The sequence below is a fragment of the Zeugodacus cucurbitae genome, chromosome 4 (assembly GCF_028554725.1).
Source record: "Zeugodacus cucurbitae isolate PBARC_wt_2022May chromosome 4, idZeuCucr1.2, whole genome shotgun sequence".
Classification (NCBI taxonomy): Eukaryota; Metazoa; Arthropoda; class Insecta; order Diptera; family Tephritidae; genus Zeugodacus; species Zeugodacus cucurbitae.
This window is the reverse complement of record NC_071669.1, coordinates 16893187-16913236: the sequence shown is the minus strand read 5'-3', so window position 1 is coordinate 16913236 and position 20050 is coordinate 16893187.

Genomic DNA, 20050 nt, shown 5'->3' with positions numbered 1-20050 from the left:
TGCTCGTTTGTCAATAAGTTAGTTGGGTCGTTTGTTGTTGTATTCTACAAGCGCATGAAATATTTTCTTATTACTTTTGAAATGCATGAGAAATGGCATTCATCATGGGTTAGTGGAGGTTAATATAGAATTTACATAGAAATGGTAGGGGATTTGTGAAATTCTGGAGCTCTCGAGATGTTGGATATTATACGATAGATTTATTTAAAATAGTTCCAAATAAAAAATTATTAATGAAAAATAATGCCACTAAATATAAAATACTAGCAGACCACTCAGGCTTCACACGGGCTTAAACAAACATTTCAGTTCGATGCGATTTTCAGTTTCAGTTTAAAATCCTCCATAACGCAGGCTTTTTAATACCCTCACCTGGGAACTATTTCTAGAAAGTTGAGATTCTAGCAATAAATATAGCCTATGTTACTCGGGGTGAATGTAGCTTTCCAATGGTGAAAGAATTTTTGGAATCGACACAATAGTTTTTGAGTTTATTCATTACAAACATACATACAAATATATCCTCTATATAATAGCTAAAGCTAAATAAAGAACTTTACAAAGGTCGAGAGAACACCGAAGACTAAACTCTTAGCACTCGAGCCAAATCGAAACAATTCTGTAGAAAAGCTACAAACGGTAGGATGTGATATCGAAAATCGCTTAAGCTAGCGCAGAAAATATAGCAGCTCACTCTAAAGGTTCGAATCAGCTCAGACAGCTTCAGTCTCATCATTCCATAGTACTGGATCTGAGATTCTACCTTCTCAGTCACAGTTGGTGGAGACCGGTGATTTGATCTCGTGGACTGGGGATCTAGTTGGATTTGTGTCAGAGTTTGATTGTTCTGAAGCCATTGAGAGAATAGCATATAAATCGACCGATACTGCTGCAATTTCACGTTCGATATTCATACGAAGTTCATCAATTGTCACTGGGTTGTTGGCATAGACCATCGACTTGACGTAGCCCCACAGGAAATAGTCTAATGGTTTTCAATCGCACGACCGAGGCGGCCAATTGTCTTGGTTTTCAATAAATGGATTGTGACATTCGCTGTGTAGCTGGTGGCGCCGTCCTGTTGGAAACACAAGTCCATCTCATCCAATTTGTGCTAAAAATATTCGGTTATCATTGAGCGGTACCGATTCCCATTCATAGTAACGTACCGGTCTTGAACATCACGTAAGAAATACTGTCCAATGAGGCCGCCGATCCATAAACTGCACCAAACCATAATTCGCGGGAAAAAAATGTGATTTCGGGAGTACTATAGTCTCTTGAAAAATTGAAACGTAATCTCATTCAAGACATTCGAAAAAGTCTAGCACCAAATGGAAAACTCATCAGAGGATCCTAAGGGACTCGATCATGTTCAGGTAGCATAAGTCTTATAATTTCCTTTTTGGGGGCTTGAAGTCAATACCATCTTAACAATCACAGTTGGAGGAGATCATTTCGTTCCTCCCGTTGTATTCTAGTCAGGGTTTGATTGTTCGGAAGCCATTAAGGGATATGGGGTAACCATTCATGTATATATGATTACTTTTGCTGGAGGAAATTCTCCAGGTTCTTTCAGCAAAAGACTTCTATATAGCTTGTCTCTACGAAACAGGAAAACATCATGCTACTTCGGAACCTAAGAGCATGGTGTTCAATACTGCCGTTAACATAACGGGAATGGTACCAGATTGATCTTAAAGAGCCTGATCTGAGGCAGAGATAATATAATGAGACTTTAAATGTATTTTGAAACATTCCATTCTTTGGATGATCTAGTAGATTTAAGCCGAGGTACCTTTGAAGTATAATTACGATGACTCACTCGAAACTACCATCAGTTATCACCTAAAATAAGTATTTTGTGACCTTTTGCCAACATTTCATTCAAGTTAATGAAATATGGGCCCGATACACTAGTCGAGAGATCCCGAACTGGTAAAAAACATACTTTGCCTCCCAAAAGTAAATGTCTTTATCATTTTACTAGAAAATATAATATTTACAATCTGTTTTGAGGCGTAACTCTAACCTTGTTATAAACGTTTCGACATTATAATCTGGATATATTTCTCCAACCAAATCTCTCACATTTTCAGCTAACTGCTCTTCAATATGATATCCGCGTTTCAAAGAATGCACTTTTTTTACTTTAATCCACAACAAAACCACACACACACCACCAAAATTAACTAAAACCACCGCTCTTTTGATTTCCCTCAATTGAAACGAAGTGCAGTGCAGTCCATTTAGCGCACATGCCACGGAATAATAATGGTAACGATAAAATAATAAAACGCTTAAAAGCAGAGCTGTTGCAATCATAAGAAAACCATTAATATTTTCACCATTTTCAGCTGCAAAAATTATTTTATGAGTTTTTAGTTGATTTTAATAGTATAATATTCATAAAAATAAAGTGAACTCTGCGAATGGGCAGATTTTTAGGAAAAATAGTTGGGCAACACCAACCAACACACGCTTGAATTTATATTTTTGTATTTATATAGGTATGTAAGTGATCACATGAGAGAGCTCACTTATATTAGCACTCATAAAGGCACTTTGGTATTTACTATTTGATCTGGCTGAAATTGAATTAAACTGCGGTGGAAATTTATCTCAATTGCTCGGCGATTAGAAGAAAAGTGGGTGAAAATCATGGCTTACATTTCACTACGAGTATATTCAATTTGGCGAATGATGGTGTGCGTGATAAGGAATTTAATACGTAAAGAGGAGTAAAAAATAAAAAAAAATAAGCAAGAAACAAATTTCTGAATATTAAGTTTTAAGTTTTAAGTTTTAAGTTTTAAGTTTTAAGTTTTAAGTTTTAAGTTTTAAGTTTTAAGTTTTAAGTTTTAAGTTTTAAGTTTTAAGTTTTAAGTTTTAAGTTTTAAGTTTTAAGTTTTAAGTTTTAAGTTTTAAGTTTTAAGTTTTAAGTTTTAAGTTTTAAGTTTTAAGTTTTAAGTTTTAAGTTTTAAGTTTTAAGTTTTAAGTTTTAAGTTTTAAGTTTTAAGTTTTAAGTTTTAAGTTTTAAGTTTTAAGTTTTAAGTTTTAAGTTTTAAGTTTTAAGTTTTAAGTTTTAAGTTTTAAGTTTTAAGTTTTAAGTTTTAAGTTTTAAGTTTTAAGTTTTAAGTTTTAAGTTTTAAGTTTTAAGTTTTAAGTTTTAAGTTTTAAGTTTTAAGTTTTAAGTTTTAAGTTTTAAGTTTTAAGTTTTAAGTTTTAAGTTTTAAGTTTTAAGTTTTAAGTTTTAAGTTTTAAGTTTTAAGTTTTAAGTTTTAAGTTTTAAGTTTTAAGTTTTAAGTTTTATTCTGTATTTATTATCCATTATCTTTCATGTGCTAAAAAAATATTTTTTTATTCCATTTTTTCTAATCTGCTTCAGTTTAATCAAGTGCTTGCAATTACTATACAAACAGACAATTCGATTTACATCCACTAGTTCGTATTAAAGTCCTCGTGCGCTTCATTTCAACATGTGCCATTTTAATGCACATTTCACAAGGTCAATTTGTTTGAGGTGCGGGTGTTTCAGTTTCAATTAAATTCAATTAGTTTCTAATTGCTTGCACGAAAGGCAATTGTATTGGTGAGTACGTGATGCAGCCGCGCAATATATGTAATTATAATATACTTATAAAAAAATAGCTAGAAATAATAAAAAAAATGCTAATTGAGTCGTACGAAATAGTTGATTTGGATTATGAAGTCAATACATGCACTAAAATGTGAGTGAATTCTTAAGTGGTAAATAATTGATATTTGATTGAAATAATTACTTAATTAGTAGGGTCTTAAATTTCAGAAATAAATGCAAATTGCAAATATTTGAGGTAAAATTATTATCAAAAGGGTGTGTAGCTACAGAAATTTAAAAATATTGATGACAAAACTTTTAAGTTATGGTTTTCGAAAATAAGGTTACCATTAATATTAAATATTTAATTACTGTATTAAGTATTCAATTTAAAATTAAAATATTAAATTTTTGGTTTTAATTATTATAATTATCTTGCAACTAGTAATTCATGAAAAGCTTACCAACAAATCAAGATTTAATTAAATGTTTAAGTGACGAATAGAGAACAAATATTTTAGAATATTGGCAGACATATGGAAATTCTGTGTTATTTAGGCATCTAAATATTAGTAACCGACGTCTGTTAATATTTTAGTTTATTAATGCTATTGAAAAAAAATAATTTTTAAAAATTAAAGTGAATTTGCTGTTTAATTTAAGGTTTTAAATTAATAAACGTTTCAGACAGCTCATTAATTTAGTCAAAAAGCACATTTTCAATACAACTATATATAGGCATTTTGTAATTGACTCATTAAATAATTTACTTAAACATATCCCTTGATTCAAAAAACGTATTTTTTGTAAAATTTGTAAAACAGAGTTGCCACCTTTTTCAAAAATTTTTATTTAAGGAAAAGTGCAAGCATATCTTTAATTTTTTACAAAGTATTGAAAGAAACATATCATAAATGACTCAAAATAATAAAAAGCAATAACAGGGTTGCCACCTTTAAAAAATAACATGACAAAACAAAGTTAATTTTGAATATTTTGGAATAGAAGCTGCTATACAATTCGGTATACTCTAATAATATAATAATTCTCTAGTTAATTATATGTATGTTTTAAATTAGTAGACGTAAAAAAAAGATTTTTTTATACAATTTGTAAAACAGAGTTGCCACCTAATTTTAATTTAAGAAAATATACCTCGACAAAGTATTAAATGAAATATATTACATATGTTCCAATATAATAAGATGTAATAATAGGGTTGCCACCTTCAAATACAAGTAATTCTCAACAAACTTAATTTTGTATTTTTAGGAATAGAAGGTGCTATACAAATCGGTATACTTTAATAATAATGTATATAAACTTAATTCTAGTGTTGGCTACTTAAACCAAATTTGTTATGCAAATTTTAGTATAAGAGTAGTTAGGAAATTCTATATACCTTTTAATTTCGAAAACTAATAATAAGGTTGCCAACTCTTTAAATATATATATATATATATATATATATATATATATGTATAATGCTGTCAAGGAGCCACACATACACTTGTTACTCACAAATGACTAATTACTTATTGGAAGCCAATTGAAATAGTTCAGCGGCGTAGCTCCGTTGGGCATGATCCATACTTCCAACTTGGAAATACGGTTCCGAGTGAACTTAGAACAGGATGGCTGGCGTAAAGGCATGGTAGCTATACGGAGGAGGACGGTAAAGGCCCGGGGTTATCTTGTCCAAAATCAGGTGTAAGACAGTATTTCAAACGGGAACGAGATTGTAGACAGGATTGCCACGAGGAATATACAGCTGTCATCCAGAAACGTAACCTAGATTGACAAACTCTTGCACTGTATATTCTCTGATCCGGACAGGATATGGCAAGGGAGATCATAACGCGTTGGAAAATATACCGGGGTGCAAAAGCGCTAAAGCCATGGGTAAATCGGTAGACCAAAGATACATAAAATTCCTATGGCACTCCATAGAAGGGACTATAGGACTTGGACTTGCCTACTCTTGGAATACTCACTGCCTACTGTCTTGTGACGGCACACGCATGTAGGCTCACAGATCGAGAATGAGATGCTGAGAAGAGAGAAAGAGAAACCTTTTAAAATTCACCTCAAGTGCAGGCATCCTGAAAGATCTTGCAATATCTTGGACAACGTGAAGACACTTCATCTAGTACCGCAAAGGACCAAAACAGGTCTGCGTGGGGCTTATTGGCCTAACCTAACCTAATATAATTACAGGATTGCCAATTACAAAAAAAATTAAATTACAGTTTTTATAACATATTTTTCATAAACTATATAGTGTATAGTGTTGCCAACTATTGAAAAAAAATTTAAAAAAATTTGTTTTTTATATTCAAGCACTTAAGTTTTTATGAAGTAAAACTATTTCTGAAACGTCATAATTTTGAAGATTTTCCAAAAAAGGGTTGCCGGTGTCATTTTAAAAAATATTTATTTTTATAATTATTCATATAAAATTTACTTAAAAATGGTCTTAATCATAGTAAAATGTAATTGTAACAAAATGTGCACAAAGTTCGTGACTTAAGTCTTCTGTTCATACAAATTCTAATCACCAACTTTTCTTTCTTTTCAGTCTGTTTTTCTACATCAGTCACCTAACTGACAGCCAATTCCAAACAACAAAACCCGCACCGCATCTGCCGCCTTTCGCCTACATACCATTGTTCTCACCCTTTGTAGAGCCCGAACCAATCACATCATAATACTTGTCATTTTTCATACAAATAAAATTCGTACGAATGCAGCACCAAAACAATTCTCACACCGAGCAATGGGCACTTTCTCAATGCAACGAAAAATATGAGTGAAATCTCAAGAATTCTAGCCGTTTTTCCAATTTCCAAACCAATAACAACAAATAAATCAGTTGGTGTAATATGTTGCATGCAACAAACAAAAGCATAGCTAGCCAGCGAGTCAGCTAGCCACAGTGCCACAAAGTGTTAACAAGCAATTTCCAGCTCACCTCGGTGCAACCTCGTATTAACCTTCAGCGGAGCGGCTCGCCAACTGCAAGCGTTCAAGCGCATGCAAACAACGTTGTAAATATGAAATGCGGCTGCGAAAGTTAGCTGTTAGTGTGGCTGGCTGGCTGGTTGGCTTGCTGGGTGTGTGCGCGGGTTGCATTTTGTGGCGCGCGTTGAGTCCATTTCAACTTTCTCACGCACTTCAGATTTCAATTGGCAATAAATGTAATGCAAAGCAACACATTAAATCATCGCTGGCGCGCGCGTTCCTCCATATATATATATAGCTGTGTGCCTGTTGCCTTGGTCAGCCAGCCAGCCAGCCTGCTTGCGAACCTGCGGAGAAAACTAAACGAAACTATTACCGATTGCATCGCCACAGTCGAATAGTTAACAATTTTTCTTCGAATGTGCGCTTTGTTGTTGTTGTTATTGCACTGGTTGCTAGTTGCATGCAGCCAAACACTTGTTGCACACTCGAACCACTAGCTTAGGCGGCTTACTTACCATATTGGTGGTTGTTGTTGTTGCATTTTGCATGTGGCGCTGATCTGATCGTCGCGCTATTGTTGTTGTTGTTACTTTTTATATTGTAGGTGAGTGCCAGCAAACCAGACTGCTTGACTCGCTTTTCCAGTTGGTCAGCCAAGCCATTTGCTGTGGTGGCATCCTACTACTTTCCAACGCCTGCAACAAATGGCAATTTCCATATGTTTGTTGTTAATTTTATATGCCACATACATATATATATGCCACATACATACATATATACACATGTTGCAAGTTGAAATTTTCAAATGCGTAGCTGGAAATTATAGCGAAATAATCGAGGTGAAAATTTGTTTCTAACATGTTGCACATTCACACCACTTGCCACAAGCTGGTTGCAAGGCGACAACTGCCACATTTGCTATGTGTCTACACTTGCTGTGCGAGCGGTGCAGATCAGATTGCTGATTGGTGATTGTGTGTGGATATGAAAGCAAAGCAACAACAATAACAAAATTACAACAACAAAAAAAACCAAAAATTACAACAACAATTCTTTTGCTAATAATATTTATTTGTTGCAATGTTGGTGTATTGACTTAAACATGCAACATTCATACACTTGCCACAAATGTGTTGCATGTCGTATGTGGCAACATGTGGGTGCAACAATGTGCGGAAATTCACTGACTTGCAACAAATAATATTATATGAATACACACACTCACTCTCAACAATATTGCAACACACACACACAACGTGCCACAGTGCGCCGTAGGTGTTGCCGCATGTGAACATTTATTAGAGGTCAATATGCAACGTGCCTTGGGTCACTTTAATAATGCACTTGCGTCAATATACAATAAAAGGTGAAGCTAATAATCGAATGTGGCAAGTCGGACAACAGACAAAGCAAACAAAAACAATAAAAAAAAATTTAAAAAAATAATATGTTGCAAGTAAACAAACTAATGCCCACAATTTTGTCTGCCACATATAAAATCAAATCTATGCTTGCATTCACACATACTTCATATGCGCCACATGCTGGCTGCTCCTTTCTATCGCTTTGTGGGTGTTGTTGCACTATTTTCTATTTTTTCGTTTTTTTTATTTTTTTGCCCATCTTCTACCGCTTGCCACTCGCCAACACCGTCTTTTGCAATTTGTTGCTTTTGCTTTTGTTGTTGCCCGTTGTTCTGACTGCCGCCTTGGCCATCAAATCGCCGCTGTTGTTACATATGTACCGTACACAAATGTAACTTAAATTCACAGCGGGCCATCAGCACGATTCTCATAAGCTTCATTGTGTATTTGCCATAATGTGCGCTGAGATTAAAAATAATTTTTTATGACGTTCGATAAGCAATTTGGTGTTACAAGCGCGTCACTACTAAAGAGCTACGTGAATGAGGTGTGAGCGCCTTTGGTTTGTTTATTTTAGTTGGAGGAGTATATTTATTTTAAATTTTTTTAAAGTGAGGAGCAGAATTGTGATGCAAAAGCATATTCAAAGTATACTCAAGTCATAGCAGCAATCTTTGGAAGCAAAGGCTAGCGATTTCCTCTAAACTATATATTTTTTTCTTTTTTTGGCTTACAGCTACCTCTGGGTCAGTGTGGTTTATATGGTTTAGATAGAGATACAAGTCGACCCAATAAGACGTGTGCCGGAATAATGTCTTTTAGACAAGCTCCAGGAGTATTAGTTTAAATGGACATATCTCATTTACATAAAATATTTGTTTAGCAATCAGAAATCTATATATTTTGAAGTCTCGTTGTTCTAGATCTCAATCGGGTGTTTGGATAAAAAAATTATTTAGATAGCTCTTGGAAAAACAGCATAGAATTCATTGAACTCCTTTAGAAACAGTTTAGTAATTTTTACTTATAGATAGTGGTTTGATCTACGGTAATAAAAATTTAGCTTAAAGTAGTAAAACTTGGTTTGGAGGGAGGAGTACTATCCATCATTAGTACCATCCTATTACATCTACAATAATATTAGATATATGCCAATGTACATAAACGGTGTAAAAATACCATATCACAATACTGCTAAATACCTTGGTATGACATTCGATACAAACTTAGAGGAGTGCACATGTTAAAAAGAAAAAAGAATTATAAATAAAATTCAGAAATATTTATTGGCTTTTGGGTAGAAACTCTGCTCGATCCACATTTAACAAAGTCCTACTTTACAAGCAAATACTCAAACCAGTTTGGACTTATGGAATTCAACTTTTGGGGCTGCTCAAGTCTCAGCACTGTCTCACAAATCCAGCGATTTCAAAACAAATTAATAAGATGCGCCGTTAATGCATCATGGTATGTTCGTAGGTCTCGGTCTTCCGATCTCGGAATTGACTCAGTTGCCGCATCAATGCACAAATATGCAAAATTTCACATGGAAAGACTGTCTCAGCACGATGTGAACATTGAAGCCTCTGCTCTTGTCGTTTAAAGCGAATTCAAAGAAAGAATTAAACGCAAAAAGCCGCACCACCTTAAGCAGTAACCAGACTCAATATACACTCTGAGCACCCTTAATTTATTTGTATGGTACAATATGCTAAACAAATTATTCGTTAGTTTGTCTTATATTAACTAACTAGCAAAAAAAACAATGGCAAAAAAATCTTAATACCAGAAGATTGAAAATCTAACTTTCTTGAAAACAATTGTTTTGAATCATTAGCATATCAAAGAACTCGAATTAGTTTTAGGAGGACTGCTATGAATATAATTTTGTACAAAAAATGACCGACAGGTTGAAGAGTTAGAATATGATGGAACACGGTATGCATAGTCCATCTGATACAGCTATGTATCTTTTCTAATACAGTTGCTTTTTGTTTCAGAATAACGCTCTATATCGGCGGTAATCTCAGAAACAGGAAAAAGTTACTGCTACAAATCCGCAAATACGGTGAATTTGAAGCATTTTGCTAATATGTTCATTGATTTTCTTCTCGTTCAGCTGCATTTTACAACAACCCAAAATCATTTTGTCTATTTTTGTATGTTTTCTCTTAGCTGTTTGCTATGAAATTCATCAATGTGAACTCTGTTACATTCCTTAACCCTTTCATACCGAATGTTGCCTCTAGGCAACATTGTACTTAACGGCTTCTAATTCTCGTTATTTAAATTTTTTTGACCAGCGGTTTTTTTAATTATGTAGACTTATGTGTTGTGCAAGCTTACAGTTACTTTTTCTGATATGAGCTGTGCACATGTTCATTCAGTAAGAGAACTGCAGAGAGAAATTGGCAAAAATCGTTTTGCGAAAATTTATACAAAAGTGGTTATACATAAAGTATAATTGTTTTATTTTAAAACAAAGTAAACTATATAATTAAGTAATGATTAGAGAGTTATTAAGAAAAAAAATCATGAGAAAAGTGTTTAGTTTATTTATAATAATTTAATTTGTGCCTATAAGCAACACCCTGTAACTCATGAACCAGGATACATAGGACTTTGAAATTTTTACCAATTCATATTTGAGTTAAGGCTAATATACATCTGTCCTCAAAATGTTAGCTCCGCCCATTTTAATTCGGGCATGAGAGTGTTAATCATATGACTACCACTCGGTGGATCATATCTTCCAATACTCCTTGGCAACAAATTTTAAACGAGATTAGATTAAATTCAGAAAATTACCTGAACACAATAAAAAAGGAGTTCTAAAAAAATATAGTAAAGGTGTAAGTTACATCTGATCTTTTAAAATCCCGATATTTTATGAAAAACAAAAATGAAATACCTTTTGCATAAACGTACAGGTACGCTCGTGCATATATAGAAGAAAATTCTAATTAATGAGGAAATCGATAAAAATAGTATATAGGATTTGATGACGCCTATTTCACTAATAATATGATTTACGAATCAGTAATTTCAACTATTTTCAGAAATTACCACTTTTCACCAAATACTTCACACAACAGCTGCTCGCATATTTATGATGACAGCGGTTAAAACTTTCATACTGGTTCACTCAGTACATTTTATTTTTCCATTTCATGTCGCGGCCATACAATTAAAAACTAATATTAGCAGCAAAATGTCAGCTATTAGACTCAACTGCAATGCAAACTACGAAATACAACAAAAACAACAAATATAAATCAGCAATATTATTTGCATTAACCGACCGACCGAACACTCGGCCAATGGTGATTGGTGATGCCTGTTGAGTGGGACATGGCAGCCATTGCGCTGGCGTAAAATTGCGGCAAAAACTAGCTCTGACAAGACGCATAGCAGAAATAAAAAAACACGGAAAAGCAACAACAACTTTCAGTATAAAACTAATGTGTATGGCGCAGCGCAGTGACAAGCAGCTCTAGCTGGCAAAGAAGAAAAAATTGCAATGAACGACACCGATCTAGCGCAAAACCGCTTTGATGCGATCGACGTCACAAGCAGCAACGGCTGCGGTTTGTGTTACTGCTGGCGATACTACAAATATTTCATTTAATTTCCACCCCATACAATCTGCCGCCTGCAATGCCGATATCAAGCTCGTCAAACATCTTAGTTTGTGTTAATTCCGTTTAGTCTGGTCCAATCCGCGGCGAGCGTGGCGAACTGGTCGAGCGTTCGAACAGCCAACCAGATCAGCAAATGAGACGCCAAGCTGGGTGGGTTGTTTGATCAAGTGTTGGTCATATGTGTGCGAGAGTGTGTGTATTGTTGTTGTTGCTTGTTGATTTACGCGATATTTGACGCACACTAATGCAAGCTTTATGTATGAGTGTGTGTATCTTCATATTGGCAGATCTCTATATATTTGTTTTTGTATGTGTGCCTCTGTGCTTTTTTTGCGTTATTCAATATTTTCTAATCCATTTGCTTTGATTGCCATGCGCTCAGTGAAATCCGTTCGTCGTCCATATTGCGGTTTGGCGCCGTTGTTGTACCAGTTATTGTGCTGCTGCTGTTGTTGTTGTTGTCAACTAATATATGGTTGACATTTTTGTTTTGTTTGCAGTCAATTCACTTAATTTTTTGTTGTTTTTGTAATTTTGTTGTATTTTTATTGTTGTTGTATTTTTGGTTAATGCATTTTTTTGTAATTTTGATGTTGTAAATTTTTTGTTGTTTTTGTAATTTTTGTTTTTATTGTTGTAATTTTTGTATTTTTTTGTTGTTTTTGTAATTTTTTTGTGTTTTTTTGTTGTTTTTGTTGCTTTTTGCAGTTTTTGTTTTTGTTGTTGTTGTAATTGTATGTTATTTTTATTATTGTTGTTGCATTCACATTTTGCTCAAATTTCTGTTGCGGTCACCTGCGCTCGATCGCATTGTGCGCCTCAAATATTTTGACTGACCAATAAACTTGCAGCTTGATATCGCACACACTCACACACTCATATAAAATGGGTATAGAGTAACGGTAGATGCACACATATGCAATGTGGCTTGAGCTGAACAATAAATTACCGCAGATGTTTGTCGCCGCGCGCTGGGTGTCGTTCAGCAGGTGTGTGGCTGCTTGCCGCTGCTGCTGTTGTTGCAGCCTTTGAAAAGTATCGAAGCAATTGGCGCAAAGCAGGTATGCATTTTACTTAATTGCGCTTATACTATGTGTATACATCTTATACTTTAATGTGCGATTCGCGCGAAACTTGCTGTGTTTCCACTCCCACAAAGGCGGTCAGTTTGGTTTGTATGTTAGTTGCGATAGCTTAGTTGATATCTGTTTTATATATGTATGTATGTGTTGTATGTATTTATAACATAGTTATGTGTGTTGGTCGTAGTTAGTTACTTGCTTCTAGCATATTAACTAACTTTTTACTATAACCAAACATTGCGCGTTGTTGTTGTATTAACAAGTCATTATGTTGTTGTTGTCTATTGTATATACATGTATATATAAAATTATACGCTATCGTGTTTCACGAGATCCAGCTTCCATAAATAGTTAGGTGACTATATAGTTCAAAAGCAGGTACCGTACACAATTATTTTAAAAGCGATGATCTAACCTAACTCTAGATTAGAAATAAAATAAAAGTAAATCTGCATAATTAAAATAAGCATCTGATGCTGGATCTTTTATGGGTTGGAAGTCATTACCCATGCTTGATTTCATTGAGGCACAGAATCACATATTTTGGGACTATTTCAGCTTCATTATACTTAGATTTATACACAGCAACACAATATATATTATTTGTTTAATAATATTAGTTTATCATTTTTTTACATCTTACCCCAGATGTCAATTATACCACCAGAGACAGCCCGGATAAGCCATTTCGTTAGGCATTTTTTTTTTCAAAATGGAAGGATTACAGCTTGATTAAGTTTTGCGATGGACATTTAACAGACAGATTAAGAGTGATCGATGGTAAGAAAGGACTACTGAAATATTTTTAAGTAAAAGACAGTTAGAACCAGAAAACCATTTTTTATAAGACATTTGTCTTCTTATGAATTCAGGAGTGATATCTATTTATAGAAAACCATACGTCTTTATGCCGCGATGTCTGAATTTGGTATCCCTGCAAAACTAATACGGCTATATAAGCTGACGTTGAGCAACACCAAAAGCTCCGTCAGGATCGGGAAGGACCTCTCCGAGCCGTTCGATACCAAACGAGGCTTCAGACAGGGTGACTCACTATCGTGCGACTTCTTCAATCTATTGCTGGAAAAAATAGCTGCAGAACTAAATAGAGAAGGTACAATCTTCAAGAGTGTACAGCTCCTGGCGTATGCCGATGATATTGATATCATCGGAAGCAACAACCGCGCCGTTTGTTCTGCGTTTTCCAGACTAGATAAAGAAGCGAAGCGTATGGGTCTGGTGGTGAATGAGGACAAGACGAAATATCTCCTGTCATCAAACAAACAGTCAGCGCACTCGCGTCTTGGCTCCCACGTCACTGTTGACAGTCATAACTTTGAAGTTGTAGATAATTTCGTTTATCTGGGAACCAGCATTAACAACACCAACAATGTCAGCCTTGAAATCCAAAGCAGAATCACTCTTGCCAACAGGTGCTACTTTGGACTGAGTAGGCAATTGACAAGTAAAGTCCTCTCTCGACGAACCAAAATCAAACTCTATAAGTCGCTCATTATTCCCGTCCTGATGTATGGCGCTGAAGCGTGGACGATGACAACATCCGATGAGACGACTCTTGGGGTTTTCGAGAGAAAGGTTTTGCGCAAGATTTATGGTCCTTTAAACATTGGCAACGGCGAATACCGCAGACGATGGAACGATGAGCTGTACGATTTATACGACGATATTGACATAGTTCAGCAAATAAAAAGACAGCGGCTACGCTGGCTAGGTCATGTTGTACGGATGGAAGAAAACACTCCAGCTCTGAAAGTATTCGATGCAGTACCCGCTGGAGGAAGCCGCGGAAGAGGACGACCTCCACTCCGGTGGAAAGACCAAGTGCAAAGTGACCTGGCTTCACTTGGTGTTTCCAGTTGGCGCCAAAAAGCAAAAAGGAGGAATGAGTGGCGCGCTCTGGTGAATTCGGCTATAATCGCTTAAAGCGGTTCCTACGCCAAATATATATATATATAAATATTAAATTCGCATTTCCATACCTAGTGTGTTCAAAAAATAACTGCAATTTTCAAAAAATATTAATTAATTCGTCTATATTAATGCCTTAGCAGGAGCTACCAACAAAGTAAGCAATGAAGATAAACATTCTATCGTATTTCCAGAATATGCATATCAACATAATAAAATAATAAAAAAATTATGTATTATACAATTAGACTTTTCAAATTTTACAATTCCTGTTATTTTGTTTAAATATACGATATATATCAGGCTAAAAGTATTTTAATTTTCCATGCTTTACTTTACATCTGCAAAGTATGTTCGCTTCCAGCTTCCTATTCACCACATCTTTAGTTTCCCTGCTTTTTGGTAACCATTTACTTGAAAGTAAGTGAAGAAATTATTCATACAGAGAGAAACCGAACAATTATTCATACAATTTTTGAATGAATTTGTGCGATGAACATCAACAGCCCTACTAGTACTGTACTTTTCGAAAAACATGTGTTTCAAATGATGTTTCAATATCAGACTGGATTATTTGGTGACTTATTGCGTCTTTTCTTCGGCTGGAAATCGATCCTGACCCTTAATTATTTATAGCTAGCATATATTCCATAAAGCTTGAAAGTTTCCATATATATACTCAATATAATGTTGTTTTCTAGGCTTATTATAGCCACTAGGTTCCAATGCAATGTACCCTGGCTTTACACATTTTTTTTACAATTCAATTATAAAAAGGTAAAAAAATAATTAAAAGCTTAATGTCAGAGAAATTCATTTGCTGCTACAGTTGGCTTGCTAAGTCTGAAGGCCTCTTACGTTTCAGTCGGTTTTCTCATTCAGCAGTTCCGATGGGTCTGGATGCCTCTTCATTTACATGCTGTCTAAGCCTCATTTCATTAGACTTTGCAAGTTTGGTTATTTATTTACTACCAAATCCACACCAAGACCACGGTAAAGGTCGGCAGATCTAACATACCAAAGAGCATTAACTATACTTCTTAGTACCTTATTTTGGAAGCGCTGAATGCAGGCAATACTTCTTTGACTTGAACAACCACATAGTTGAGCTCCATAGCCCCAAATTGGCTTTAGTACTTGATTATATATAAACATTATGCTTTGATTTGATCTCGAGAAGAGCTTCAGAGTCTCAATAAAATAAATTAATAATTTTGACATTAATAAATTAGGATGCTTTACGAAGAATTTTATGATAACTGGAGATACCGAAGAATACTATTGTTTGCTGTTTTCAGTGATCCAAACTATAAATGCATCTAATGCATCTAATTCATCTGATTTTCCTGTTTCCATCATTGATTTTCATTTCTCAGTTTGTGGTAAATCTTCTCGAGTATGAGTACACAACGTTTTTCCAAAATGACTGGTGTAAAAATTGAAAATTTTTTATTCTTCTCCGAGTGTCTACTGGGTTTAAATGTCCCAGTTCAAATCACTCATAATTAATACATAAAAGAGTCAACGAAAATGAATTATCGAAAATTGCTGACATCGCGACACAAAACAATATTTTTTTGGATTACCAAAAACAAAAAAAAAAAAAAAAACAAAATAGAAAACAAAAACAAAAACAACACAGCAACTCGCAGGCGAGGCAAACAACTGTGCACAGTGCACTGGCTGATTATTTGCTAAATGAATATTAATTTTTATGCCACCAGATATATTAGCATTAGCCCACAACACGCCACAACGTGCAAAACTAGAGACACTCGCTCAATGAGAATAGCAGTACATATTGTTGTTTATTTGTTGTAGTGTTGCTGCTGCTGCTCTGCACATTGCTATTTATCTTGCTACTTTTCTCTACTGACTGTCTTTGGTTTGTTTGCTTTGGCATTTATTTGCATAATTTTGTATATGCATTCAAGCAAATGCGCATTTTCCGCCAACAGCGGCCACTCACCTGTTCCCCGAACTCACCAGCACCTGACCTCACTTGTCCGCCCCACAGATGCCGCCTCCACCACCTGTAGCAGAGTGAGTGAGCGCTAGTGTGTTTGGTGTCCATTGCATGGTATAGCAAATCAATTGCGCATGCCTGCGGCTGCGTTAACTTGTCAGGTCAGCGTTGCTTAATTAATTTCAACAACAGCGACGACGACGACGAAGCAACCGCAACTGACGGAAATGTCAACAGAGATGCAATATGGTTTTTGTTGTTCTTTGGTTTTGTCTTTAGTGAAGAGTTGAGTTGACTGACTGGCTGCTGGGTGCTCTATGATTTGTTGTTGTTGGCTGTTGGCCTTTAACTACCCAAAACTGTTATTTAGCTTTATCATTAAGCTAATATTGAGACCTGAAACACCGCTAAATTGTTTATGCTAATATTAGTTGAAATTCAATTTGTGCGGCTGTCAAAATATCAGCTGACTTCTGCGAATCGAAATTGCAACACTGCGTCTCGAAATATCAGCGACCGTAAATGTCAAAAAACATCAAAAAATTAAATTTTATTCAAAAACCTCTTTAAGTGCGTTCATTTAATGCTGGTGAACGATAAAACTCATCCTCATTTGCTTATCAAGCGAGGCTTGGACTTGAGCTCAAATCAACCACCCACAAACTGTGTGGAAATTAAAAGCTATTGCCAATTACCAACAACCATAAAGCTTGATTTGCTCAGTATGCAATCTGCTGCTAAATCCTCAATTAATTTGCGACGAGCGATGAGCAACGGTGCTTAGCTCATTTTAGAGGCTGAACTGATAAGAGATTTCGACATTTTTATATCTTTATTATTTAATTCATGCGAAAAAGGAGGTTACTCAGTTAGGAGAGATAAGCTTTATCGTAAAAATAAGACAAGTTATTAAACTAAATAAAAATAATTTAATAATAATCGAACTAAATTTCGAAATTCACAAATGTATTTTTTGAATGGACATTTTTGTTTTAATCATCTCTGAAGTGGGGAAGTCTGAGAGTCTAATCTAGTATTTAATAATAACTTCTCTATAGTCCAACAGAGAATGAAGTCGTCAATCAGCCAGCGATGTGATAAGAAGTTCTTATGGTGTAAGTCCTATGAAACACAAAATTCCATGCAGTGATAGTAGTGTATAATTTACAGAAATTCCGGAGTTATTCTTAGTTGAATTGAAATTAATCCTACCTCACAATAGTTTTGGTTTTTTTAAATTATAGTTGTTCGTATATCAGATAAAGTGAACAACCGTCAAGTAACCAACATCTAATAATGTTGGCAGCAGAAATTACTATGGACCCATGACAGTGTTTAAGAATGGTGATAAAGACAACGATTGGCGCAGAGAGCATATACATGATTTTTCAATAAGAGCGCTACAAAAGTTTTTCGATCCCATTATTTATGGAACTTGATTTCTTTTATATGGGCACGTATCGCGGACCTAGACGACCAATTGACTGGGCCATTTCGTGAGATAACACGTTCACCAAACTTGGTTTTCAATAGAACGATCAATAGAACTGTGTGTGTGGCTTGGGATGCACGGAAGAAGTACAGCCCAAACCACACCAAATCATAATTTTTTCGCGATGCAATGGTTAATCTTGGTGTACGCGTGGATTGCTATCAACCAATAACGCATATTTTGCTTACTGACGAAGCCATTCAGCCAGAAATGAGCCACATCGTTGAAGATGATTTTTCGATGAAAATCCGGATTCACAAACATAGGACGATTCTAGTGGTCAAGCGGCTTCAGTTCTTGCGTCAATTTGAATTTGTAAGGATGTAGGCCAAGATCTTTTTGCGAAATTCGCCACAACGACGTCACACTGACTCCGAATTTCGGTAATAAATTTGATAATTCCACTCGTTGTTGGACCGTATATCTTTCCATAATGAAATAGCAAACCTTACTTAGAGAAATGTCAAAAGAGCGGGAAAAAATATGCCGCCGTTTGCTCTCCCTATTGGTCTTTTGTAGCGTCCCTTTTGAAAAACCCTTTACTATGGGTAGCATCCAACTATCTATGCCTAGTTGATGAGTACCAAATATAGTGATGTGGGAGTGAATATGATGTTACGCTCAAATATGGATCAAACAAATATAGTATACTGAGTGGTCTCACTAACTGTTAAATGATAGTGGAGGTGTGACAAAAGATAACGCTTCGATCATATGTCTCCAATAACTTCATCGAATTTAGCAAGACCTTAAATATATGTATGTAGTAACTTTCTATGTGGAATGTTTTCATAAGTAAAATACTTTAAGAATGAAGGATAAACTTATTCTTAAGACAAGTTGTTTTGTGAGATCTTTTAGAAACCTGGAGAAAATAATGATGAGAAACGATTGGATTTAGAGCACTTTGATAAATCCATCAGAAAAATCATACAATTTGCAGTCAATACTAATACCAAGTAATATTTTGAGAAGGTAAAAAACTTGCTTTTGACAAAATTAAAGCATGAATATGGATACATATGCAAAAGAAACGAGAGAACAATGACTCTCAAAATTGTCATTTAGAACAAAATATTCAGTGCTGTAGAACTGTAGAACGTTTCTTTTACAATACATGCACTTAATATCGTAAAACTTGATCCTAAATGGTAGAGAATATAATAGAGTTTTGTGGAAATATATCTGTCAAGCTACACATTTTTTTGGAAGGGACATAACTAGAATTCTAAGGGATGTTCCTACTATATCTACTCAAGCTCAGAATATGAAATTTTGATTTTCAATGTTTTTGTAGTTATTTGCAAACAGAGCATTCCAAATTTAAATTCGATTGCTCAATGTGTATAAGTAGAAACACCTGATTATATAACTAACAAACTATCTTAAACACCTCTACGTTAGGTTAGGTTGTAGGACTGTTTCCCTTTGTGAAGCCTGGATCCCTCCTATATTAATAATTAGAAGTCGACAAAGCGCCCTGAACCTATTACAAAAGTGAGATCCAATAAATCTCTTTCTAAAAACCTCTATGTAACACAATTTTTTATCAAATAAAGAGATTAAATAATGATATACGGGATATACTTGAGCAGAAATATAACCGATATAGTACTTGCAAAGTCATTTGATGACCAACCATGCACGGATCAGTTAATAATTTTGCAGATCATTAAAAAATAAAATATGTTCGATAAAAATTAAAAGTGCCTTAGGAACTATAGAATTATTTGCTACAGACACTTTATTAACGAGTTCGCGATTATGTAGACACTCGCAAGGTTCCGCAGTTCTCAGAATTATATTGTGTTAACTCATTGTAATATTCAATCTTACACATTAATTTGCTCTATAATATCATTCTTATCATTCTGATTCCAAATAATAATTTCTTGAAAATCAAATATGTTATGAAACGTGATATGGATATAATATGAAACGTATAAAAAGAATTGGAAAATTAAAAAAGAAGATGTGTGATTCTTGAGAGATTTCTAGATGCTGTTTTTATATTACATACTTTGAAACCCCT